Source organism: Oncorhynchus mykiss, chromosome 1, assembly GCF_057628025.1.
Source record: "Oncorhynchus mykiss isolate SJ-2025 chromosome 1, ASM5762802v1, whole genome shotgun sequence".
NCBI lineage: Eukaryota > Metazoa > Chordata > Actinopteri > Salmoniformes > Salmonidae > Oncorhynchus > Oncorhynchus mykiss.
The window spans coordinates 8,264,086-8,269,450 of NC_143022.1; the positions used below are offsets into that span (position 1 = coordinate 8,264,086).

The following is a 5,365-nucleotide window of genomic DNA, read 5'->3' on the forward strand; positions in this document are numbered from 1 at the left end:
GCACAAAACGGATGGCACTGTGATAGACTACATCCAATTTGCTGAGTAGAGTATTGGAAGCCATTTTGTAGATGACATCGCCGAAGTCGAGGATCGGTAGGATAGTCCGTTTTACTAGGGTAAGTTGGGCGGCGTGAGTGAAGGAGGCTTTGTTGAGGAATAGAAAGCCGATTATAGATTTGATTTTGGATTGGAAATGTTTGATATGTGTCTGGAAGGAGAGTTTTTGTAGATGATCCCCTTGTTCCATTTACTCAATATAGAAACATGAAAATGTATAATGCATACCAGTTAAATATTATAATTAATTTTTAACAGATGACTTGGAATTGAAAGAGGTGAATTTGGACGTTATATTTGAGTAGAGTGCATTTGACTTAGTGCAGTGGCACTAAATTAACATATGTTTATAGTTGTTGTTGACTCAGACGACCTCAGCCAAGGTAGTGAAGTTATTCTATTTTATAAACTTTCTCTCATGGATTCAAAAACAATGAACTGGTGTGAGGAAATGGAGCAAACTCCCTCCAGTCATTATTTTGCTGATGCTTTTAAACGCATGGGGGGTGAATGGGTGCAAATGTCTGGGTGAAGAGTACGCAACAGAACACAACCTGGGGCACGTTCAGCAGGACACTATTTTTTTGGAACGTTCAGATAGAAATATGCAATGTAGAACATGTGAAGTAAGGAATCACGTCAGCTCTATTCATGACATTTCTATCTAAGACACTTGACAACATTCAAACGTGGCCCTGTTTGAGAAATACCCATGAAGCGTTTAACCTTTCCCACAATGCATTGGTGTTGAATGTTCTACCATACAAAACATTCAATGTTGAAATGGAACTCTCGGATATTCTACAGTAGCTCAGTGTTTATTATTTGATGTAGATTTATTCACATTACAATACATTCAAAGGTTTTTGGCACACACCGTTAGCTGAAGACCTATGGTCATAACTAATGAATTAATGACATGACGCATAATCTTGCTGATCCTTTGGTTCATAGATATGATGAATGGCTTAATCACAGATGTTGTGTGATATGTACATCCTTATTGTTACGCAATGTACATCAGCCTTCTGATTATGATACCAAAATCATGACTTGTTAAACATGATGTTTATAATGTTTTTAAAAAAAGAAACACTTTTCATTTGTATTTCACTGGGAAAATCCTTTGTGACGAAGTGGAGTTCTGGCTAAGAAAACAGCAGCAGTTCGTTCAACATGTAAAACCTATAGTGAAATCAGAACAACATTTCTTCATGAGCCCATCCAGCCTACAGGAAACATTTCCTCCTGAACAGAGTAAAAGTAATAATATATATTTTCATGTGATCAATGACAGAATGTTAACTTCAAGTACTAATGCTTTTCAAACTCCAACGCTCTTAGGCTGCGTTTACAAAGGCAGCCCAATTCCGATCTTTATTTCACTAATTGGTATTTTGACCTATCAGACCAGCTCTGAAAAAGAAAATATTTGATTTGTCAAAAGACATTATTGCAGGAATGTTTTTAGTTTTTCCTTTCAATTAAGACCCAGACAACCAGGTGAGGGGAGATTTTTTTTACTAATTAATGACCTTAATTCATCAATCATATACAAGAGAGGAGCGAAGAGAGAAAACCCACCGACACTCGGCCCTCCGTGGAATGAGTTTGACACATTGAATTAATGAAAAAAAAAATCAGAATCGGGCTGCCTGTGTAAGACCAGTGTTTGTATGATTTTCAGTACTACAGGGCCTGTACTCACAAAGTATCTCAGAGTACAGTACAGGGCCTGTACTCACAAAGTATCTCAGAGTAGGAGTGCTAATCTAGAATAAATTTTGCTTTTTGATTGTAATGAATAGACAGGAAGAACCTGATCCTAGATCAGCACTGCTACTCTGATACCCTTTATGAATACAGAATGCATGTTTCACAATTGCCTTTGGATGCACTTCAGGTCTGAAATGTCCAATGTCCCTTGCTAGCTGATCTTATCTGCTGCGAAAGGGAACATACAATTTATCATTGAGGGATAAAGCTTGGGTCTGTCAATTAGAGGTGATCCTTGGGGTTTAATTTGACTGGCCTCCTTTCATCAGACTATCAATTATATGCAAACAATATTTTAACTCCAAAGGAGGCCCATATAACATGATCGCTAATGACTCTATTGCGGAGAGGAGCACAAAGGAGGCAGACACAAAGTGCCTCTGAGTGGGAGAGTGAACAGATAAGGGAACTAATACCTTGGCTTTGGCACTCCAGTATTACTGAAGTTACCTGCTTAGCAGTTTGAAGCGGGTTTTTTCCTGGAATTGTTGGTTATTGTTCTTTGATTTCTAACCTACCTCATTTCCTGAAAAGTTTACTTTCATGGGCCTTATGCACATCAGCTTGTGAAAAAAAAAAAAAATGGATTCTCATAATTGCATATTAGTTTGTGACCAAAAAAGAGGGTTTTCATTTCTTTGTCACGGCCATGAAACCTTTTAGTTGTTTATGTAAATGACAGTGAGATGGGCATATAGGGAGGCAGTAATTTGTTCATAAATTTCCTTTCATGATGTACAGGTAATTTGTTTTCAAGTAAACTGAGCTGAAGATGAGGCTGGAAAGGTTTTCTAAAATTAGCTGCTGGCTGAAAAGGAATGCTTGTCTCTGTAAGATGTGTGCACGGTACAATATTAATACATTGCTTTGAGGTTTTGTCACGTTCTGACCATAGTTCTTTTGTGTTTTCCTTGTTTTAGTATTGGTCAGGACGTGAGCTGGGTGGGCATTCTATGTTGTGTGTCTAGTTTGTCTATTTCTATTTTTGGCCTGATATGGTTCTCAATCAGAGGCAGGTGTTAGGCATTGTCTCTGATTGGGAACCATATTTAGGTAGCCTGTTTTGTGTTGGGTTTTGTGGGTCGTTGTTTCCTGTCTTTGTGTTTGCTGCACCAGATAGGGCTGTTTCGGTTTTGTAGTTTGTTCATGTTAAGTGTCTCTTATTAAAGAACCATGAACTTCAACCACGCTGCGTTTTGGTCCGCCTCTCCTTCCCAGGAAGAAAACCCTTACAGGTTTAGGGCAGTCAATGAGGGTGACATCTTTTGAGTCAGACAATATAGTGTATTTGTTGTTTGTGAAAAGCACTTACTCATCCTTTTCAGGTAAACGTACAACATGCAATCAAAGAGATTACCTGTCAATGGTATCAAATATTCCTCAGCTGCTATACTATCATAGTCAAAAGGTATGTTACACACTAGAACAGTGGTCACCAACCGATCACGACCTGCAAGCCATTCCTAGTTGATCACCAAACATTTGTGCAAAAAAAAACAACACTAAACCCTTGGGTTCCTATTTATTTTTCTTCGTTTTGCGCTGTTGGCGGTAGGTGCACTTGATTCAGCAGCCCTAGCTCTGGGAAGACAAAGTGTTCCCATTTTTAACCATTTCGTGTATCTTAAGGTAGAACAAAGCCTACCCGGCAGGCCCAGAGAGAAAATCAAGTGCACCTATAGGCCTACTGCTGGCCAATCAGATAGCTCAGATCACTGTATCTGTACAGTTTCCTCACGCCGTAGACTATCAAAAAAGAAGCCTCGAACACACAGCAAAGTTAATACTGTGAGATTTCAAAACTTAGAAAACCATGACTAGAAAGAGTCTCATAATACAACAAAGAGCTGCTGTTTTTATGAGTAAGTTCATGTTTATATATGCAGTGATAATGTATTGGGCCTATATCCTACTGCACAAATATAATTGCTAGAAAACTGTTTATAATTGGTTAATGTTGAATGAGCTTACGACTGAGCGGTAGATCTCGACCTGCATTTTGACTCAGAATGTCATCTTGAGGTTGGTGACCACTGCGCTAGAAGGATATTTCTCTCTCCAGGGATAATGTGACAAACCAAAAAAATCACTATCTCGTCGTCACGGCGTCCAGCGTTGCTGTCAGACATCACCCGTTGAGGGAATGATTCCTTTGAAATCAATGAAAGCTTCTATAGATGGGTTAGCTGACAACGTCACTAAAACGATACACAAGCTTCAATGGGGCAGAAGTCTGTGTGTGTTGTTATGGTTCTGGATGGCCAGATAGCTAGCAACAATGACAAGAAACTGCCATGATTCTGGTTGGCCAGATAGCTAGCAACAATGACAAGAAACTGCCATGATTGCAGATGGCCAGATAGTTAGCAACAATGACAAGAAGCTGCCATGATTGCGGATGGCCAGATAGTTAGCAACAATGACAAGAAACTGCCCTGATTCTGGATGGCCAGATAGCTAGCAACAATGACAAGAAGCTGCCATGATTGCGGATGGCCAGTTAGCTAGCAACAATGAAAAGAAACTGCCATGATTCTGGATGGCCAGTGTCATGACGCTGCCCTCTTTGGGTATAGCAAGCCCATCCCCCTCTCCCTGCCTCCCCCTCGCCTCCTTCAACTAGGCTGCTGTGGTCAGAGAGAGGTCGTAAATTCCTGAGGAGAAGACCCTGCCACATGGCCACACAGTACATTTTCATAGAGAACAATGGCATTTCTTCCACCTCACAGAACTCGAGGTCCGAACAAATTTCATGTTCCGGAGAAAGTATAGAAGATCGGTGAAGAATCCAGCTACGAACTGGTCCGTTTGTTACAACTTGGGAGACGGTGTGGCCACATTACCATAACGCTGTTTATATAATAGCCTCAGATATGAGGTTTACATCTAATTGTTGTGTAAGATGAATGAGTGAGTATAATACTGTTTACACAATTTTACAATGTGATTTTGGACTGTTTAATGAAGGAAAACTCAAAAAGGGAATGGGAAACTGAATCAGAGGACCGCCCCTGAGCCCAGATAGGGTCAGGCGTCCCGAGACAGCCCTTTTCTGCAATTCCGAATAAAACCCAATGTTGAGAAAGGATCACCAGACCATGTTTCTCTCAATCACAGGAGTACAAAGGTTGTAGACCATTGCTGAATCTTTTAACCATACCACATGGTTAAACTCTTAGACTATCGATACCGACAGAATGAGAACAAGTCTTAATTAATTAATTATTAATTACTAGTCTGCAGCTAGGAATTCGGTATCATTGAACGCGAGGAACGACAACCGCCGAAACATACATTCTATATCGAATGAATGTCACTGAACTATCCACTATAACCACGACAGAGAGAGAGAGACGGACAATTCTACAAAATAAACAAACTTTTCGACAGCGATCAAGACGACACACTGAGCGTAAATATACATATTGATTGCAATTGTTCCCGAATGAGTGAGCATTCATGTGTAAATGATTAGCATTTCAATTGTTATAATTATTAACTCTGTAGTAACTTCTTAGTCGACCCCCAC

General features: G+C 39.9%; 1 non-coding gene across 1 annotated transcript; it reads left to right on the forward strand.

The window, feature by feature from the left end:
* The first annotated feature begins 998 nt into the window (after positions 1–998).
* Positions 999–1,094, forward strand: LOC118966768 (small nucleolar RNA U13). Its single transcript, XR_005053652.2, has one exon. It is a non-coding gene; the product is annotated as a small nucleolar RNA U13 (small nucleolar RNA).
* Positions 1,095–5,365: the final 4,271 nt, after the last annotated feature.